Here is a 23,048-nt window from a genome sequence, read left to right as displayed (position 1 = left end):
TGTCTCCTGGTACTGCCCAGGGACAAGGCCGGGGCGAGAGGGAAGTAACCGGCAGACTCACCGAAGTAAAGACGGGCGACACGACGGAGCACGACGGACTGCAGGCAAGGCGAACGAGCGGACAAGAGGGCGAGGAGGGGGCGGGGACAGAATATGTACCCCCCTTAGCTCCTCCCCGCCGGAAGCAGCTACCTGTCTGGGGTCTCCCTAGGTCAAGCCCAGGGACACGACCTCCCACCCCTGTGCCTTCCTGTGGCACTAAGGCGGCCGCCCTCAAAGGGGCGGGCCGCTGCGCAACCCCCCCCCCCGGGCAGCCTTACATTTCACAGGATCACGTAAACTACGTTATTGTGTACTGAAGCCACCAGAACACTACTTTAAATATGAAACGGATCTGAAGCAACTTAATCTACAACAGTATCTGATTTTTTTTTGCTTCCAGACGCACTTCGAGCCCTTGCCGAGGTTTCGAGGACTGCAGTGAACTCGTTCGCTGTTGACTCGACGGTTAACCAACGAAATAACATGCAATCTGCGGTCTATTGCTTCTATTTCTATCAAATGCAATAAAACTCCATCGGTAACTCTTTGGGGTCAGTACTGTGTTTAATGTTTTCCATGCAGAAAATGGGAATATGCGGTTACTGCAGCGTACAGTTTTTTCCTTTTATCTGCTGCAGTGCCATTTTTCATGTTGCTCTATTGTTGCCTAATTGGGTTGGGTCGGTACAAGAACACATGCATGCTGAGCATTAAGTTGGCATAGCAGAGAACGCTGCCTTGTGCCTATTATTTCAAACCTCAAAAATTGGCAAGTTAATATCATTGCTTACTTTTCAAGTGCAATCAAGCCATTCCCATTTTCAAAAAACTGAGAAACAAAGCGAGAAATGAAGAGAAAGTAAACGTGAGCCTCGCCAGCCTAACAATGGCAGGAAGAATCCATCCTGATCCTTGGCTACTCTCAAGGGATATAATTAATGTTGTTTTTTGGGTGGTTTTTCAATGCGTTTAAGGTTTGGATCTGTTCCCAGTACAGTGCAGGGACAATTTGTACATTATTGCTTTTGCTTCTCAGCTGCAGCTGCTTAATTGTTCTCATCTGATGTCAATCGAATCTCAGTGGGTTAACCTAAAAGGGAGTGTAACACGTGAAGGCTGAATGAAATACAATCGGTTTCCCCTATTAAGCCTAACTTTATGTGTTAAACAATTGCACTGCGCTAAACATTTGATTTTATTGTAGTTCATTATCGTCCTTAGGGTGGTGTCATTTGGGAATATTTACTAAAACCATGTAGAACATTTTTCAGCTTTGGAGCTGTGCTGCCTGGTTTCAAGCAAGCACAAATAAGCCGATCAGCACAAAAGAAACTCAAACAGGGCTGTTTCTATAGATATTTCACTTTTACTATAAAAGTTTCAGATTTACTGACATTGGAAGGGCATTATAATCCTATACAATGCACAATCGTAAACATAAACATTTAAAGAAAAAATAAAGTGCAAAAATAATGAAATAAAATAAAATGAAAGCAAATATAGAATTAAAAAAGAATGTGACTGTTGCACGGTGTCTTCAATCAATCAATCAATCAAGGCATTTGTAGAGCGCACTACATACCCATGAGGGTCTCAAGGCGCTGGGGAGGGGGGATGATTCTACTGTTCGAAGAGCCAGGTCTTGAGGAGTCTCCTGAAGGTTAGGAGGTCTTCGGTCTGCCGTAGGCGGATGGGGAGGGTGTCCCATGTCTTGGCGGCGAGGTGGGAGAATGATCTGCCGCCGGCGGTCATTCTTCGGATGCGGGGGACGGTGGCGAGTGCGAGGTCTGCGGAAAGGAGCTGGCGGGTGGGGGTGTAGAAGCTGAGTCGGTTGTTGAGGTACGCTGGTCCAGTGCCTTGTGTGCGTGGGTGAGGAGCTTGAAGGTTATCCTCTTGCTGATGGGGAGCCAGTGCAGGTCTCTCAGGTGGGGTGTGATGTGGCTGTGGCGAGGGATGTCGAGGATCAGGTGTGCGGAGGCGTTCTGGATGCGTTGGAGCCATTTCAGGAGTTTGGCCGGGTCTCCTGAGTAGAGTGCGTTGCCATAGTCCAGTCTACAGCTGACGAGAGCCTGGGTGACCGTCCTTCTAGTTTCGGTGGGTATCCACTTGAAGATCCTGCAAAGCATGCGGAGGGTGTTGAAGCAGGAGATGGAGACGGCGTAGACCTGCTTCGTCATGGAGAGGGTGGAGTCGAGGATGACCCCAAGGTTGCGTCCGTGGTCGGTGGGTGTGGGGGGTGCTCCTAGTGCAGTCGGCCACAAGGAGTCATCCCAGGCTGCGGGGGTGGATCCAAGGATGAGGACCTCCGTCTTCTCTGAGTTCAGTTTCAGTCGGCTGTTTCTCATCCACTCGGAGACGGCCTTCATTCCCTCGTGGAGGTTGGTTTTTAGCGGTGTGGGGGTCTTTGGTGAGGGAGATAGACATCTGAGGAGCATTGCGGACTGCATCACAAAACAATTGCTGGTCAGTTTTATTATGTGTATTATGTGTTCATGTTTGTCAGGAACACTATTTATTGTAAACACAGGTAAGAATGGTGGGGCGGGGTAAAGTCGACAGATGACGGGATAGGTAAAATTAAATAAAAAATAAAAAAAACAATTACCTTGCGCTCGCCGCATCACCGAGCACATGGTAAGTGATTTTATTTAATTTTACCTATCCCCTCCACTTTCAACTCCCCCCCGCCCTGCACCCGCCCCACCGCCCCACCACCCCACAACTCTTACCTGTGTCGGCCACACCTGCCACTTTATCATGAATGTGGATATGTTGCATCAATATTGTGTAGCAAGTGTTTGCGTTTGTTTGTTTGTTTGGTGGAGATATAGCAACAAAGCAATATGAAAACAAGCCAGAGACAACATAACACTAAAACACAACATACCACCTCTATAATATTGTACATCAAAACAAAAACACAAAAGAAAACACATCCTAACAGATGTTATATTGTATTGGCATACCGTAGTATTAACTTTTAGTGTCCTTGTTCTGTTATTACTATGTGTTGTAGTTCTTTTATTGTGTTACTTTATGATTGCCCTGTTATTGTGTTGTTGTACAGTGTTCTGATCTGGTTGATATATTATTTTCTGTTGTGTTGTTATGTTTTGAAGCATTGTTGCTGTTTTGCATCAATATGTTGTTTTGCTTTCTTGCGGTTGTTTTGTTACATTGGTATGTTATGATGTGATGTTGTGTGTGATTCTTTTGTGATGCTGTGTACTATTTTTTGCACTGTGTATCTTCTTCCAAACAATATTGCATGTTTTTATGTTTCCAGACAAATGCAGGTCATTCCTTTCAAGGCGCTGTGCGAAACACAAACCACAGCCAAAAATGCTAAAAGCTTTTCCCTCCTCTTAATCTTTATTTAATATGAATCAGCCCTGCAGAGGAACTACACAAGTTCACTTATTATGATCAGGCTTTTGATCTATTGTGGGAGGGAGTTGCTAACTTGAGGACAAAAATAGAATGATACCCATTATTTAAAGGAGATTTCCCTGTATGCAAATGTATCTATATTATTTAATTACAGTATTTGTTAGACCTGTCATCCTTTTTGCCTGTGTATCTCCTCTTTTTGCTTATCTTTTTGTTGGTCTGCGAACTCCGAGAATTTTACCACTGCTGACCAGTGCTAAAGTGCATCTGCTTCTCCCATAAACATGGTAACAATGGTATATACACAATTGGCATATTTATTTAACTTGCAAGTCCCTTGTAAAGTGGTATACCCTATACCCAGGCTCTGTAATGTAAATGCTACTAGTGGGCTTGCAGAACTGATTGTGTCACCCACACAAGTACCATTTCAAAACTATCTCAGGTTGCCATTTCAGGGCCTGTATGTGTCATTTACTGCCACTTTGACTTGGCATTTAAAACTATTTTCCAAGCCTTAAACTCCCCTTTTCTTGCACATATGTCACCCCTAAGGTAGACTCTATGTAGCACTAAAGGCAGGGTGCCGTGTAAATAACAGGCAGTACATGTACTTGTAAGTTGCACATGTCCTGGTAGTAACACACCCACATTTGAGAGGCCTACTACTCTCATAGGCTAGCACTGGAAATTCCTTAATACACTTTTAAGTTGTAGTTCCTGATTAAAAAGGAGTAACTAAATCATGTTTCATATCTTTGAAATGGTAATGATGAATTCTCGTTACTGGCAAAGTTGGATTTAACATTACTAATTTAGAAATGCCAATTTTGGAAAGTGGTATCTGCAACAATGCCTCAACAGGTATTAGTACAAAAATAGTTAAGAAGAACACAAAAATAGAAGTACCAAATATATTACCGAATTTATATGAATATCTCAAAGTACAATGTTATGAAAAATCAGCATCAACAATGTTCAACAATGTGCGCAGTGAATATAACAAAGTGAATACTAAGTGCTGGTGAACCAGTGCTCTTGAACAGCGCATGTGAAACACATTAAAAGACGAGACCGTGTACAAACAAAGGCTTTAACAAGAACTTAGTACATGATCACAATGTTGAAGTAGAAATTAATATAATAATAATGAGTGTGTCAAAAGAGACACATATTCGCTGCCTCAAGTGTCGATGGCGTTTTGACCCCAATTACTTATGGTCATCATCGGGACAATAATGCAGAAGATAATGTAGTGCTAATCAAAAGAACAGATGCGATGGTCAAGTACGGTTAAGGCGACAACTAGAAACACTACTGAAGCAACAATCTTCTGAAATGGCTCCAATGGAGATGTTCAATTCTTAAATAAATGTATAACACAAAAAGGTGGTCCCAATCCAATTGTCAGCCTAATGATAGTTGGCTGGGAGGTCAAATGATGCCATACATTGGGACTGTTCCTATGCAGTATTGACTGATGCCTCCATTTATGCAGTAAAATAGAAGGCCGGGGGATCCAAACACAACCGAATAAGACAGTCTCCAACTGAGACTCGACATACGAATGAATCGTATTGACATATCAATAGCACCCAAGATGAAGAATCACCCCAAGCGGCTGCCTCCAACTCAAGTTTTGGAAATTGGATATTTCTCTGCTCTTTCTGCTCTGTGTGCTTTGCTTTATGGCTCCAATAAACACCTGGGGTGAGTGACAGCTGCATTTTGTGCATTCCCTCTAGATAGCAACAAACACAGGAAGGGTGTGTGTGACAGAGAACTCATCTGCATTTATCTGCATTCTGATAGCTCTTCCCTGGGCAGGAAGACAGGGGGACACTTACACCTGAACAGGCAGTGTCCTGTTTTCCACACTGTTAGAAGTGGGGTTTATGGTTGCCAGAGTTTTGCACCCTATCCAAGCTTGGACCATCACTCTAATCAGGGTAAGCTAGTAACACACTAAAAGATAACCTGTACTCACCCTCTGGTAGCTTGAGACAGAGCTGTCAGGCTTATCTAAAGAGGCAATGTGTAAAGTACTTGGGGAACACACACAAATAGTATCACAATGGAAACAGCATAAAAAGATTCCAGACAGGTTTAGAAAAAAGACCAAAATGACAACAATCCAATAAGGAATACGGGAGTTACACATTTTTAAGGAATAAACCAAAAATGGAGCTTAGAAGTCAATAGCGATAATATGTTACTTGAGGTCACGCTAGACTGGGGTAAATCCAAAGTTCAGGCAGACCGTGATGGAGGGCAGACCGGCTGCAGGACTCGACCGGTGCCAATGACAAAGTAACTTGGATGGAGCTAAGCATCAACATTGAGGATTTGAGACGAGGAGTCAAGGAGGCGCTACGTTGTCGTCAATCCCATGGATGGAGGCGGTCATAGGTGCCAACCCATGCTGTCAATCGAAGCTTTATCAACGGACCACTGTATGATTCAGGCACTGTGTCGCTGTCGAGCAATACTGTCTGTCGTTGTCGAGTCACGCTGGCTGTTGAATGGCTGTACTTGGGCAGGCACTGCATCAGAGTTGAAGGGTGATGCGTCGGTTCGGATTAGCGCAAAGTTGCTGCTGTGTCAACATTTATGTAGAAAAAGCTGCAGAAACCCACTTCTGAGGCTTAGGACTACAGCACCAGCAGAGTGCCAGAAGACTTTTATGACTCTGGGAATTCAGAAAACAGTAGGCAAACCAGGGAGCCACTGGAGTCACTCTGGGTTCAAGTGAGATGTGTACGGCCCTTGTCTTCAGCCAGGCATAGATCAGCAGGCAGCAAGGCAGCTCAGCACAGCAGTGAAGCAGTTCCTTAGAATGGTCATTCAAGCAGAGTGGTAATCCTTGTAGCACAGCAGTCCTTACTCTTGGCAGAGTTCTTCACAGGTTCAGTAGTGTACTGTCTTGGTAGGGTCTGAGCCCCAGTAGTTATACCTAAATGTGCTTTTGAAGTGGGAGCGATTTCAAAGCAGCTCCTTGAGAAGCACAGGTCCCCTTTCATCCAAACCCTGTCTGCTAGGGAGAGTAATCAGACTTTTGTGTGGGACACAGGACACTGCCTATTGAGATGTAAGTATCAGCTCCCACTCCCCCTTCCTGCCCAGGAAAGCTATCAGAATGCAGATTTATAGATTTTAAGAGTGTGCCACTGAAAATAATAATTTAACAGATACAGAATATGGTTTTAAAAAAGGATTGTGCACAGTATACCAAGGTTTGAATTTATCCTTGTTTATTGGGAAATACACTGGTGCAAAAAAGGGCACAATCTTTCTTTCTTTTATGGACTTGTCTATAGCTTTTGACTGTGTATCACATTCTAAACTCTAGGTCATCATGGCAATTTTAGGAATAGAGGAGACAATCATTAGCTTCATTAGACAAATGTATAATGATGCAAATGCATGTGTTCACTACTGGCCAAATAATTAATGCACTGGTCACTTTAACATTTTGAGAGGAGAAAGACAAGGGTGCGTACTGGCCCCTTTTTCTTTTTAATGGACTCTTCTCTCTGTACACAAACAGGGAGGTAAATGTATTGATCTCAAGATTGCGGGACACACCTTTTGTTGGCTCTCCCCCCCTATCAATTGTTTCTTATGCGGATGACGCAGTGTTGATTGTACGAACAGCCCAAGGGCTCCAAGAGTTGATAGATGACTATATCATCTTTATGCATGACCTTGACCTACAAGTTAACGCTTCAAGAACTTTTACAATGATATGTGGAGGATTGTCTCCAATGGCATGTGGCCCAGGAGATTCTGATGCTCTCTTATGTACAATCGGTATGTGTGGAGCTTGGATGTGCTGATCTGTATAGTGACCCAGATTCTTGTTAAAAAGTTACCAAGTTATTTCTGTAGCATACATTTTTGAGTAAGGCACTGTCAAAAAGACTTGAGGGGATAAAGTGATATCCTCAGTAGTTGCCTATAATATTTAACACTATCAAGAGGGTCTCCCACCATACCTATCTTATACACAGAATACTCAATATCATTACGTGTTGACAAGATTCTGTTTTAACTTTTTACAGTTTAGGATTGCACTTTCGGGGCTCGAACCCGTGATTAGTTGGCCGTTGTCCCGCCCTCTGCAGTGAGGAGCTGGGCGATCAGACTAGTGCTCCGCCCCTCACGACCCGATCTGCATAAACATCCCGCCCAAACACATCACCGCTGATTGCTAGTGTGTGTATGTGAGAGAACGGTCCTGAGGCGGAAGCCGGGACTTGAAGTTCCATGAGACTGCTGTTTGGTATGTGGTTTTAATTGCCTACAGAACCTGCCGCTCGATTTTAAAACACCCGCTTTTATTCTTTTACCTGTATTTCTTAAATTTGCACTTCTTGCACTTTCGGGGCTCGAACCCGTGATTAATTGGCCATTGTCCCGCCCTCTGCAGTGAGGAGCTGGGCGATCAGACTAGTGCTCCGTCCCTCACAACCCGATCTGCATAAACATCCCGCCCAAACACATCACCGCTGATTGCTAGTGTGTGTATGTGAGAGAACGGTCCTGAGGCGGAAGCCGGGACTTGAAGATCCATGAGACTGCTGTTTGGTATGTGGTTTTAATTACCTACAGAACCTGCCGCTCGATTTTAAAACACCCGTTTTTATTCTTTTACCTGTATTTCTTAAATTTGCTCTTCTTGCACTTTTGGGGCTCGAACCTGTGATTAGTTGGCCGTTGTCCCGCCCTCTGCAGTGAGGAGCTGGGCGATCAGACTAGTGCTCCGCCCCTCACGACCAGATCTGCATATATGGCCTCCTTCTTCAGGAGGCGCAGCGGATGAGCGCAGCGGGCGCGCCAAAGGCTCACCAAAGGCAAGCCCGTCTGCGCCCGTCTGCGCCGGTTCCGCGCCTAGAGCCAGGATCCCTGGTCCGGGGTTAGAGAGAAACCTGCTTCGTCACTCCTACAGCCGTAACACTCTTCTGGCCCTTCGTCACAAATGCAGGAGCCCGGACTGTGTTATCATGGAATTGCGGGAGGATTCGCCGCCCTCCCCCCAGCTCTGCACAAATTGTATGCAGGCTCTTCCCACGCTATGTTGGCAAACCAGTAATCTTCTCACGGCTTCATTTAAGCCTAGGGAGAGGAAAGAACTTACGATAGTCAAATGCCTGCTACTTAACGCCAGATCTCTGGTGAGACACAGTATAGAGCTAGCAGACCTTATACTGGAAACTAAAGCCTTGATAGCATTTGTAACGGAATCCTGGACAGATGCAGCCTCAGGTCCAGATATTGCCAAGGCCACCCCCCTTCGAGTGTTTTGTCCAGAACAGAGTAAATAAGAGGGGAGGAGGTGTTGCCATAATCTACCATAACTCAGTCAGAGGATCCTTCCATTCAGGTACCACCGACCTTTTCGAAGCACTTATTTATAACTTCACCTTATCCAACCATCATACCCTTAAGGGTGGCCTTATTTACAGGCCCCCCCGAGCCTAAAGCTCCGTTTCTCCCAGCACTCAGTTACCTACTAGAAGAAGCGCTCTGCGCCAAGACGTTCACAGTGCTGTGAGATTTTAACTTTCATCTGGAGTGTGACTCAGACCCGGATACGCGGGATCTCATAGAATTGATGCACGGGGTTGAGCTAAACCAAAAGGTCAATGGCCCGACCCACAGAGCAGGACACACTCTAGATGGGATTTTTTCCAATCTTCCCAATCTAAAAGTCACCGCTGTTCTATCGGTCTCCTGGACTGACCACGCGGCAGTTCAATTTGAAATTGGCCTGGCCCCGCCTCCCAGACTAAGCAAGGTCAAGAACCCGCCCAAAACGATCAGGAAGTGGAAAAACATAGAAAGAGAGGCTCTAGAGAGCTTGCTAAGAACCTCTATGGGGCCCCTCCCAGTTAATGTGGAAGAGGCAGCCACCTCATATACGAACTGGCTGGAGGCAGCCTGCCTCAACCTAGCCCCTCCTAAAACGTATCATTCCACACGATCCAGCCCCTCTGCCCCCTGGTTCTCAGAACAAATCAGGGACCATAAAATGCTCTGCAAAAAGCTGGAAAGAATCTGGCGGAAAAATTACAAAGAGGAGGACAGAAAGATTCTTAACGCTGAGTTGAAAAGGTATAAATACGCGATCCAAGAGGCCAAACATGAGTTTTATACTAAACGCATCAAGGATGCTAGTAATTCCTCCAAGGAACTATTTCGGACAGTATCTTCCCTGGCTGCCCCTAAACCAGCAGAGATACCACCAAGTCGCAAATTATGCGAAGATCTGGCGAAATTCTTCCAGGAAAAGGTAGAAAACATCTTCCTCTCGTTAGACACTCATGTCAAGTTCGTTGCTCCAGAAAGTAACCTAGAGGCTGACAGTAACCAACCGAGGCTACTCAATTTCTCCCCTATTAGGGAGGAGGAGGTGGAGATCCGATTACAACGGATAAAATCTGGCTCCCCTAATGATCCTTGTCCGGCCAGCATGGCCATACTAGCCTCTTCGGCCATGGCCGCAGGCCTCACCCCACTGTTCAATGCTATGTTGGACAGTGGGGAGTTTCCCTCGCGCTGGAAACAAACTTCCATTTTACCCTTGCTAAAGAAACCAAGTCTGGATGTGACGGACCTGAACAATTTTCGGCCAATTGCCAGGCTCCCCCTTCCGGCGAAAATCTTGGAGGGCATCCTAAACACTCAGCTGAGCGCCTTCCTGGGGGCAGCCCAGAGTCTGGACCCATCTCAACATGGATTCCGGGCAGGGCACAGTACCGAATCGGCACTGATTAAATCAGCAGAAGATTTGAGAACAGTGATGGATGCAGGGGGCAGAGCCGCCCTGATCTTGCTGGCTTTGTCCGCGGCCTTTGATACGGTCCACCACAAGATACTAGTGGACCAGCTAAGGGCTAGCGGGATTCAAGGAATGGCACTTAAAATCCTGCATGCCTTCCTTTCCAGCAGGACTCAGAAGGTGGCACAGGGGTCCTCCTTGAGTCCTACTCTTTTTAATGTGTATGTCTCTACCCTGGCACCAATTATTAGGTCCTTTGGTTTTAACTTAACATCGTACGCAGATGACACTCAGATAGTGGTGTCACTGCTACCGGGGGAAACAGACAGCACTGCAGATAGGTTCAGAAGCTGCATGTGGGAGGTCAGTAACTGGATGGCAGAAAAGTGTCTCAAGCTGAATTCAGCTCAAACTGAGGTGTTGCTGTTCGGGTCCAGAGACAACTTCTGGTCCCCACGCTGGTGGCCAGAGGAAATGGGCACCCCACCATCTCCGGTCTCGAAGGTCAAAAACTTGGGTGTTCTAATGGACGACTCCCTGTCCTTCAGGCCTCAAATTAATGCACTCACCTCAGCAACCCACTTCATCCTAAAAACCATTCGGAAAGTTCTGCCGTTTCTTGCCGACGAGCACAAGAAGACAGTGGTAACAGGATTGGTGATGTCCCGACGAGACTATTGTAACAGCCTACTGCTGAATGCCCAACAGTGTCACGGGACCTGGTGAAGCTACATTGGTTACCAGTTTGTAAAAGAATTATTTTCAAATCACTTTGCGTAACTTTTAAGGCTCTGCATGGCTTAGGGCCCCACTGCATGACCCGACTCTTCCAATGGTACAGACCGACTAGATTGCTGAGATCAGCTGAGCAGGGCTTGGTTGTTGTCCCCAGAGTTAGGAAAGCTCGCTGGGGTGGTAGGAGCTTTTCCCTGGGTGCAGCAAAGGCATGGAACGCTCTGCCGCTGTACCTCAGACAATTGCCGGACCTCCTGTCCTTTAGGAGAGCACTGAAGACGTGGCTCTTCACACATTAATCCTTCTGTACACACACTCCCTGACAATCAGCGCCAGGACACCTCCGGGTAACAGTGTGCTTTATAAATGTGAAAAATAAATAAATAAATGATTGGTTACCCTGGGAACAGTTTTCCTTCGCGGATCTGAAATTGTGCCCTTACGATGGAGTTTCCATCCAATCCACTTTGCATAATGTGTTCTTTTGCACATCCAAGAAAATAATGTTTAATCCCTATTCTTTGAAATTACAAATGTATGCAGTGCAGACCAATGCTATTGTTCTTATTTGGCAGGCAGTTAAACTCCGGAAACGTGCAAATCCTTGAAATACTGTTTTTACTGATTTCATAATCCATTGACATAGTCCTTCTGGGCACTATGCTTATGTTTTCATGGACCTCATTTAACATCTCCTTTCTTAGATTCACTATGAAATGTTCTTTCTTTTGTACTTCTTTGGACGTGCAATTCTCTGATGTATTGCTTTTTCATGCAGTTTATAATCTTTGCTGCTAGCCCTTAACCACTGTGCTATGTTTTTATGATGTGTATTTTTAACTTTTTAATTACACAAGCTTTAATACTGTCTACCTTATGTTTTACTTATGCACGTATGATCCTTTTAATGTGATATATTCTTTTATCTCCTGTGCTTTTTTTGCCACGTAAATGTGGCAAAATAAAGCTCTTTTGACTGACTGAATGCAGATGAGTCCTCTGTCACACGCACCCTTCTTGTATTTGTGGCTGTCTCAAGGGAATGCCCAAAGAGTAGCTGTCACCCAGCCCAGATGTGTATTGAAATCAGGATACAAGACACATAAAGCAGTAGGAGCAGAGAAATGTTCACTTTCTAAAAGTGACATTTCTAAAATAGTAATGTAAATCCAACTTTACCATTAGAGGGGATTGATCATTACCATTCCATAGATATGAGACAGGATGCAGCTACTCCTTTATAATCAGAATTTTAAGGGGTTTTAAGGAATTCCCAATGCTAGCTTATGAGAGGAGAAGGCCTCACCATAGTGAAAAATGAATTTAGTTGTCTGTCACTCCCAGGGCGTCTAAAACTTAAAAGTATATGCCCTAAATTTTAGTTACACAGCACCCTACCATTAGGGCTACCTTGGGCTTACCTTAGGGGTGTCTTATGTGTAATAAAGCAGAGTTCAAGGCTCCGCTACTGGTTGTAAATGTCAAGTATTAGTAATGGTAAACTGCACACATAGGACCTGCAATCGCAGGCCTGAGACAGGTTTGAAAGGCTACTTGTGTTGGCAGCACAACCGGTGCTGCAGGCCCACTAGTAGCATTTACATTACAGGTCCTGGATATACATGGTATACTCTTTTACAAGGGACTTAAAAGTAATCTATATATACTAATCAGATATACATCATTGCTACCATTTTTAAGGTCGAAGCACATGCACTTTAGCACTGGTCAGCAGTGGTAAAGTGCTCAGAGTCCTAAGGCCAACAAAAAGATACAGGGAGAAGGGGAGCAAAGCAGGCAAAAAGTTGAGGGAAGATCACCATAAGGATGACAGGTCTAACTAGTGTCCCCCCAGCTGAAAATGGGGAGATCTACCCAACCTCTCAGGAGTTCTCATCACTAAGGCATAAAACCTGGATAGACTGTCAGCATTGCTGTAGTCTACCACTTGTCTCTGTTCTACTCTGAAGTCCATACCCTGTAGGCAAATGGACCACCTCAGCAATTTTGGATTCTCACTCCGAATTTCCATGAGCCACCTAAGGAGCCTCTGGTCATGAATCATGAATCATGAAGTGAGTACCAAAGAGAAATTATCTCAACGTATTCATTGCCCAGACAACGGCGAACGCTTCTCTCTCTAAAGCACTCCACCTCTGTTCCCTAGGGAGTAACCTCCTGGAGATGTAGGCTACAAGTTAACCCAGGGCCCCTTCATTTAGCAGTGATAACACTCCCCCTGTGCGATATTCTGAGGTATCTTTTTGAATGATAAACTCCTTGGAGAAATCAGGCGCCCTGAGCACAGGGGCTGTGCACATTGCTTGCTTCAGGGAGTCAAATTCAGTTTGGCATGCCTCTATCCAAATCACATTTTTGGGCTGCTTCTTAGATAGGGCACCATTATTGCCCCCTTGATAAACTTCCTGTAGTACCCAGTGAGTCCCAAGAATGTTCTGACCCCTGTCTGGGTTTTGAGAGGCTCCCAGGCCATGATAGTCTCCATCTTGGGCTTTAGCGGCTGCACCTTACACCTGCGCACCAGGTGTCCCACGTACACCACAGACCACTGCTCCATCTGGCCCATACTGGCCTTGATAGTCAGGCCAGTCTGTTGCAAAGCCTGAAGCACTTCCTGGAGGTGAAAAGGGTGATTCTTCCAACTGCTACTGAAGACAGCTATGTCATTCAGGTAGGCAGCTGAGAAGGCCTCCAAAACAGCAAGTACCTTCTTCACCAACCTCTCGATGGTGGCAGGAAAATTTTAGGGTCTAAAGGGTATCACATAAATTTGGTAGTGGCCCTCTGGAGTGGAGAAGGCTGACCTTTCCTTGGCTCATTGACAGGTTAGGGTGTTCTGCCAGTACCCTGATGTAAGATCAAAGGTACTGGGCAGCCCCTAACCTGTCAATGAGCTCATCAACCCAGGGCATGGGATGAACATCAATCATTCTCACAGAATTTAGCCCTCTATAATCCACAGAGACCTTAATTTCTGGTGTGGTGCTAGCTGGGGCGGCTTTTGGTACCAGCACCACAGGACTGGAGCAGGAGTTATTGGAGGGCTCTATCACCCCAAAAATCCAGCATCTTGGAGACTTCACTCTTAATGCTGGCCCTTACCTTATCCAACAACCTGTAAGAGATTGTCCTCTGTGTCTTCATCATGGGTACACAGGAATAAGGGAGAAAAAAGAGGAGCACTGTCCCAACACTTGCTGACAGTCCCTCTGCTATTCAGGAGTTAGAGTGGGGGAAAGTATTATTCTTTCCACAGACCCATCTTTCTCTTTGAAGTCCAAGAGGTCGAAGAGAGGATTACTCTCCTATTCCTCTTCGCCATCTGTCACCAACAGCATGATGACCTCAGATCTCTCAAAGTGTTTGAGGCAATTGATGTGAAACACCTGTGGAATTGCCAGGGGGTAATGTCCACCAGGTTGGTGGCCTTACTTTTCTTCTCAATCTCTTCATAAAGCCAAGTGCAATGGTCATGGAGGGCCCTCAGTTCCACCGGTAAACCCATAATTTCTGCCCAGTCTGTAATTCCGCAGTGGTAGAATTATGGCCATACCACTCTTTCATCACAGCCTGACTGGCTTCAAAGTTGTCAGATGCTTGCTTCCACGACTTGGTCATCTGGCTTCTGAAGGCCACCTAGTAGCTCGCTACATGCTCAGGAACCTTACTGGGAGCTTGTTCCCACCACTTCTTAACAAGAATCAGAGGTCCAGTAACAGGGTGCCCGTACAGATGCTCAAAGGAGCCAAAGACCACTCCCTCCTGTGGTACCTCCCAGTACGCCAACAACAGGAATGATAAGAGGATGTCCCACTAATTCCTCAGGGCCTCAGGTAGGCCTCTAATTATGCCTTTCAAGGTCTTGTTGAATCTCTCAACAAGCCCATTGGTTTGTGGAGGTAAGGAGTGGAGAACTTGTAAGTTACCCCACACTGCTTCCACATTGACTGCATGTAGACATGAAGTGTGTACCCCATTAGACAAACATTCCTTGGGGGAAAACACTCAAGTAAATATACACCAGGGACTTTGCTACTGCAGGTGCAGGCATGGTCCTCAGAGGGAATGCCTCTGGGTACCTAGTGGCATGATCGACCAGGACCAGGATAACCTTGTTGTCTGATGCAATCTGTGAATCCATAGGGCCAGCAATGTTAATGCCCATCTGCTCAATGAGTGTGCCAATGACAGGCAAGGGATTGAGGGGGTCTTCAGCCTCTGCCCTGTCTTTCCACTGGCCTGGCAGGTTACACAAGTCCTGCAGAATTCATCTGAATACTTTTTGATCCTCGGCCAATAAGAGTGGGGCAATCCTTGCAAAGGTCTTGTCATGGGCCAGGTATCCTGCCAGGGGGAAACTTGTGAGCCAGCTCCAGTAGGAAGGCCCTGTAGCATTGGGGTATAACTATGGCCCTTGTCCCATTTACAGGAGCCTTAGGCTCACTGTAAAGGAGGTTATCTTCCCAGTAAATGTGATAATTCCCAGAGACATCAGCTGCACCTTAGGCTTCAGCCGTTTCCTTATGCCCTCAAGGGTCGGACACTCCTTCGTGCCCTATAGAACTCCTCCTTGGTGGGTTCCTATTTTAAATGTCATCCAGCAAGTGTAGGTAGGTCACCAAGGGGAACAGTGCCATCGTTAGTGGGCTCTGTGGTGGCCCGCAGGTGTCCTATCCACCTCACTGGGAAGACACTAGGGGGTATATTCACAAGAACGTGTGATAACTACCACAAGAGTAGCTTAACGCAACTCTCAACATCGCAGCCCATCGTGGGAAAATAACCCCATGTCAACGTGGAATTCATAACAAGGCGGTACCATGCAATAGTCTGCCAAAACCTCAGACAATGTCCACGATACAACCACCTCAATGGAGATAAAAACACAAACCACAACACCAAAAAAACCTGCGATGGGCCAAAGCGCGATGAGGAAATGAGCAATAAGCAGCGCCAGGCCTGAAACACACACCAGGCAGGTGGGAAAAATCACCATACAATTAGAAAAACACCCAAACACAAACTGACCAACACCCAAGCACCAAGGAGGCAGCTGGAGCAGGCGCAGAGGATGAGCGCAACCCCACAAGCACCTCGGACGACCAGCCCAGGACATCAGGGACAGGGTAGGGCAAGGACAAGAAGAAGAGGAAGACAAAGTTCAGTCCGCAGGCAAACAGGATCATAGTCACGGAGAAGATGGAACACCACCAACAACTGTTCGTCACCTCCAACGTGTCATTGGGCACCAAAACTGGAATAGGGACATCGTGGACAAAGTGAATGCCGTTGGAGAGCACAAGAGGACAATGGATGAGGTCAGGAGGCGATGGAATGATATCAAGCGGAAGATCAAGGACCAGAAGGCAGCAATACAGACTGGAGGTGGGGGCCCAGCGCCACAGCTCGAGCAGGATGACATCTGAGGAGCTGGTGTCGACAGTCATCAGTGTGGTTACTGTGGGCGGAGTCGGGGGACTGGACACTGCTCGACAGGACACAACACAACTGCAACAGGGTGAGTGACCACCAGGTACTGGGGGGACGGGTAGAGATGGCCACGATGGCACACATGCACAATCAAGCAGAGCACAGTGCACACCCTCAATGACTCTGGGTCATCGCCCAGATCTAAAGACTGTCACAATGTACAATGCCATGCTGTCTGAATGTCAACATGTACCATGCGGCTACCTACATGTGGACACATTGCAATACACCATCTTCCCTTCACATTGCAGGGCCAGAGTCAACACCCCCTGCAGAGCAGTCCCAGCCACTCTTCACTGATGACGAGGAGGACAACCCCAGCATCAACACCCAAGCCCTCCTAGACATCATTGACATCATCCGTGACTCACCTCCAGGATCAGGGCTGACCAGCTGCATCGAGGAGACCCCACCCACCACCCAAACCACCCAGCAGGAGGCACCCATGGCCCGCCAGTCTCACAAGACCCCCAGAAACAACACATGGCCTTCCAACGCTGTGTGCTGGTGTCCCAGAGGGAGACGGCTGAGAAAGGTGCGGGTGGGGTTCTACCTCCTGGCTACCAAAGTGGACGCCATCCATGGGTGTCTAGACCCACTCCATGGCCTCCAACGAGCCCTGACTGACATCGCTGGAGTCCTGACGCAGAAAGAACAACTGTCCGCTCAGAGGGACTCCAGTGATAGCAGCCGTGAGCTGGCACACATGCTGAAGCTCATGGAGGGCATGGTGCAGATGGAGGCATAAAGGATGGCAGCCACTGCTGTACATCAGCAAAATGTAGCTGGGATATACCGTGCCCTGCAGACCATCATCATAGCATTGCTGCCACAAGGCATGGCGCTGATGAATGCTGCTGACCCCACACCATCCATATCTCCGCCCCCTGGTGTGTCAGTGCCCCACAGTGCGGCAGGCATATACACTCCGGCACCTGATGTATCATTGCCACACAGTGTGGCCGACAACCCTCCTCCGGCCCCTGATGTGTCAGTGGCACACAGTGCCCCAGCCGGTACTGCAACACCCACAGGTGAGGCAGAGCACACATCCGGGGACGAGGACATGGATGGGTTTGTGATCAGGAGGCACTAGCTTTCATTTCCGTCACCTGGCCTGTTCCTACTTGGTGCCACACATGGCCCCATGACCTTCCACTGACCCCTGATACACTCCGATGCACTCACCTTGGACAGCTACATGGACTGCCATATCCTGTTTGATGACCAATGACACTACGACCAGACTGCGGACTCTACCCTACCTCTTCCGCAGTACATGTCATCCCCAGATGGACCCTGACTGGCCCTCCACGGGCCCATATTGTGTAGTGTGCTCGGCATTGCCCTGTACCGCACCAGCTGCAGGACTGCACTGGATATGCAATAAACATCCATTGACGCACTTCTGTGTTATGTCATTCATCATTCATGTATGAATATGTGGGTGAATGCAGGGACAGTGATGTCCCTTGCAGCAATGATACTCATCCTGTGGGATGCCAGACAGAGGGTGCTACATTGCATATTGTATACCAGGTCCCGTGAACACTACAACAGGGACACACGCATTAGTCACTTCCATGTCCGGACATGGACTACACCATGCCCAGATCCAACAAGTCATTGTTGCAAGCCCTGCGCTGGTCCGGCATACGGCAGGCCAGACCACTCCTCTTACGCTCCGAGGGGGGCCCTCATTGCTACCCGTCGCAGGCATACTTGCTGGTGGTGTGCAGGTCACTGGTCTAGTTGTCAGCATGTCACAGCCACTCCCTGAGGGCAGGTTTGCACGCACACCACACCCATCTGGCACAGGCATCATAGGTCATGTGACTCCACCAACATAAGGGGCTGATGATGTCACATTCCCCTCTGCCGGTGGTGACTGGATGACAGACGCTCCACGGTTCTCAATCATAAAGGGCCCATGAGTTGTTGTGCACAGGGTTAGTGGCACTTGAGGCCTTGCAGCCGTCACAGGCCTGCCACCACGTGGCGCTGACTGGGGTTGCACAGGGTTAGTGGCACCCGAGGCCTTGCGGCCATCAGGGGCCTGCCACCACGTGGAGCTGACTGGGGTTGCACAGGGTTAGTGGCACCTGGAGCATTGCGGCCAGCACAGGCACCACGCCAGGGGACGGTGACGTTGGGTGCACTGAGTTAGGGGCACCCAGAGCTGCTGAGCAGATGTGCAGCCTGCAATGATGCCCCATCCTGGCGGTCCGGACAGTCCAGGTTTTGTGTGCCCTGCTGGACTGCAGTGTAGGCCAGAGCCAGCGGGCAGCGCGGGCCTACCGCCACGTGGCGTAGCTTCTGGGATCACAGAGTTGGTGGCACCTATTGTGCTGAGCAGGTGTGCAGCCTGCGATGAGGCCGGGTGCACTGGTATGTCCTCTGCCATGGAGTAATCAAGACCCAGCACCACACGTGGGACCTGGTAGCCTGCGGAGCGGGCCAGCATGGTGTGGAGTGTGCCATGTCCGTGGACCCTGGGCTTGTGGCTTGCTGTGGCATGTGGTAGGACCTGCTGTCTGCACGCCAGTGGCAGAAGGTGAGCAGTGCAGCCTGGGTGTGCATGGGCGGGCATGCTCCAATGGGCAGCGGGAGGGGCTGTGGTGCCTATGTCTGGGTGTGCATGGGCGGGCAGGCAATGTTGTCTTGTGCAATTGTGTGTACTGTGCCAAACATGTATCTGGACTCAGATGATGGGTCTTTCTCCGATGTGCGACCTAGTGAACTGCACTACATGCTGGCAAGTGGTTGGAGACACACCAGTGGCCGTAGGTGAGCAGTGTGGCCTGGGTGTGCAGGGGCAGTGCTCTCCCTCTCTCTCTCTCCCTCTCTTCTTCTCTCTCTCTCTCCTCCTCTCTTCTTCTCTCTCTCTCTCCCTCCTCTCTTATTTTCTCTCTCTCTCTCCCTCTCTTCTCTCTCTCTCTCCTGCTCTCTTCTCTCTCTCTCTCCTCCTCCCTTTTTCTCTCTCTCTCTCCCCCTCTCTTCCTCTCTTTCTCTCTCTCCCACTCTCTTCTTCTATCTCTCTCACACCCCATTTCTTCTTCTCTCTGTCTCTCTCTCCCTCTCTTCCTCTCTTCCTCTCTTTCCCCTTCGCTCTCTCCCTGTCCTTTGTTGTGCGCAGGACACACTTTCCCATCATGATTTTTGTCAAGCAGGCTGTGACCTACGGATTGGCCCCGAGGGGAGCCGCAATGTGTCTTCATTTCATTTCAGTTTTCATTTTAATAAAGTTTGATTTGTTGCTTCGGAAATGTATGTGTGATGCTCATTTTTGTGACGACACATGCATGTCACTAGTTGTGATTCTGCAACATCATGCAGATAACTTTGTACGTGATTGGGTGTATCTGATGTGGCATGTCTTTGGTCGGGGTGTCGGGGGGGGGGGTCCTGGGGGTGGTTGCAGCGGGTGTTGTTTCCGTTTCGGCCCTCCGGGCTGCATGTTCAGTTGCCCGGGTGCATCTGTTGTTCTTCAGGTGTGGCTCTGGGCTTATCTTCCTTTTGTGGTCCAGGCTGAGGTCCGACTTAGCACCAGGTCAGAGCAGGTGTTATTTTCCTCGCTGCTATCGCGCCTTATCGCCTGTTTCGTGCTCTTATCACAGTTCTGGTAGTTCGTTGTGAATGTTCTGGGGTGGTGTTGTTGCGGCTTTTGGCATGGTAACGCCTACTCTGCATCTCATTAGCGATAGTTGCGGGGGTCATCCACGGCGATGTTTTTTGCAGCTGCTATCGCGGGTAAACTGGTGCTGTTGGCTGTTAACCCCAGCTTCTGATTGGGGCGATAAGTTTATCACAACTTTGGCTGTGATAAAGTGCCATTAACTCTGCGATAGCTCCATGTGAATATCCCCCTAAGAGGCTGTTTTTCCACACCCTCTGCCTTTTCCCATTTTTGCAGCTGACTGGGCCATTGTTCCTGGCTCCAGCTCTTTTTTACTCCAATCCTGGGCAGCCATGTATCTCATCATTGCACAGATCCAATCAGGTAACCCCAACATCTCCACATGAGCCTCAAGCTCTACTTCCTTCCAGATAGTGTGCTCAAGGTCATTACCCAACAAACAGTCCACAGGCATGGCAGGGTTCATAACAATTTTCAACATACCTGTAACCCCTTCTGACCCCACTCAAAGGGAGCAAGAGCCACTGGATAGCAACCCTCTCTGTTGTCAGCCACCACAACTTGGTTGAATGTATTTGGAATCACCTTCTCGGGGGACACCAGCTGACTCTTTACCATAATCATACTGGCACCCACATTCCTCAGAGCCTCCAAACCTTTCCTATTGATGGAGACCCATTGCCTATAATTAGTAGTATTTGAGGGCACATGGCTCTTAGGAACCATCTCACTGTCACACAGGGACACAATGGTAACCCACAAAATACCCCCCATTATCTAGCTCCACAGTTTTCAATCTACCATGCAGGGTGCCTCAGGGCTCATCCCTGAGCCCCACGCAGTTTAACATTTATGTGGCTCCTCTGGCCTCGATGACCAGGCAGTATGGCTTTTCCGTGATCTCCTATGCAGACGATACCCAGGTGGCCGTGTCCATAACTAACAACGAGAACGAGACTGCTGATCGCTTTAACAATTGTATGTCTCATGTTAACATTTGGATGCAGACCAATTGCCTAAAGCTGAATGGGGAGAAAACGGAAGTCCTGCTGTTAGACTCTAACCCTCCAGTCTGGTCGTCGAAATGGTGGCCGGCTAACCTGGGAGATTGTCCTATTAAACAAGAAAATGTCCACAAGGAACTTATTCAATTTAGTACATCTATCACTTAGGGAGTAAAAATTATACTCACAACTGATTCAATCAAAAAACAAGAAAAAAGTATACCAAGGATTATTCAACTTTGCCAAAGGAAAATACAATAAATGCAACTACTTAAATAGCCTGGAGAGCTTATTTACTTCAGCCGAAGTAAATGTAATTTATTCCATAAATCACAATTGTATCACAAGCAATTTATATTTTTTCAGGCACAAATGAAAAAAGTGAAAAGGTGAAAAAATAATAATAAAACCCAGTGAAGTGATCATAGCCTACAAGGTGAACATAATATTTAGAAGGTCTTAGAAACAACAATGGGAGGCATATGACAATATAACAAATCTTTTTTGCTCTCCCTTGGTTGGTGTCGACGATGTTTCAACCCACTCTGGATATGGGGTCTCTTCAGGACAATTATCTGGGGACTATTGGTATTCACGACAAGGAATAGGGATAAGGCGACTGATTGCGCTTGATCGTATCCAATATAGCTTGAACATCTATTTGGTCCGCTATGTCCGTACTCTCAGCTTGATTCCCAATTTAAAGACACGTCGATAGATAAAAACGGGTGCGATATCTGTATAAGGATTATAGACAGCCGCAGTGGACCACTGTGTCCGATGTCTTAAGGGATCGAATAGAGCATCCAATCTGACCGCTTAATCGGTTGACACAGCTTGCGGCTACCGATTAAGCGGTCAGATTGGACGCTCTATTCGTCCTTTTCAGAATAATGGTGTAATTGAATCGAAACCATCATATAAGGCGCATTATTCGTCTTTGTTTGCCCTCGGTTTTCATTTTGAAACTGAGCAGCGATCCCTTAAGACATCGGATAATCATCAACCTTATTGCCCCTTACCCAGCCCTTCAGTGCCTTGCTGGCATAAACCAGAAAATCTACGTATGTTTGTGATGAAATCTTGTGGCTAACCCTGCATCTAAGCCTAGAGCTCAAAGGGGTAAGTCCAAACTTGCTGACTAAGATGGCCTTCATTGTAGTGTAGCATGTCTGGTCCTCTATCTCTAGTGTAATGAGTGTGTCCCTCCCCACCACACTGCGCTGCTTCCACTTCACCTTGCAACTGCGACGGCTGTCCTGACCGAATCGCACCAATGTGTCGGCTGCAACAAGAAAGGTGCTGTCTACAGTCTGTCAATGATTTAGCTGACCTATACTGACGCAATCGGCTGGAATTGTTAGACTTTGACATTCTCAGCATCGCGGTACCCCCAGACGGAGCTACCGACTTGGAAGAACTTTGTTTTTCAGGTATTCTTGCCAATTGAAGGTTATCTTGCAAAGTAACTATTTTTACAGTTTTGTATGTTGGATTTTTTGTTGTTTTTGGTCTTGCTTGGTTTAGAAAAAGATTTGCTTATTTTCTAAACTGGTGTGGTGTCCATTTGTAGTGTTTTTACTGTGTGTTACTTTATGCATGCAAAAATGCTTCACACACTGCCTCTGAGGTAAGCCTGTCTGCTCGTGCCAAGCTACCAAGGAGGTAAGCAGGGGTTATTTTAGAAGTGTATCCCCCTTACCCTAACAAGGAATAAGGGTCCCTACTTGGACAAAGGTGCAAACCATTGCCAACTAGAGACCCCCATTTCTAACACTGTTCAGTGGTCCTTCGGCAAAGGAGTATCTGGCCTCCTGGAACTCTCTTTGGCTACAGCCCCCAGTCTCGCCCCACTGGAGATTTTTGACTTTCAGAGAAAAGACCAAGCCTAAATTTAGAAATTACTGCAAGTTCAATAAGCGGCTCCCTGATGATGACGCCTCCTTTT

This window comes from Triturus cristatus, chromosome 6, assembly GCF_964204655.1.
Source record: "Triturus cristatus chromosome 6, aTriCri1.1, whole genome shotgun sequence".
Lineage (NCBI taxonomy): Eukaryota > Metazoa > Chordata > Amphibia > Caudata > Salamandridae > Triturus > Triturus cristatus.
Note: the sequence above shows the minus strand (reverse complement) of the source record.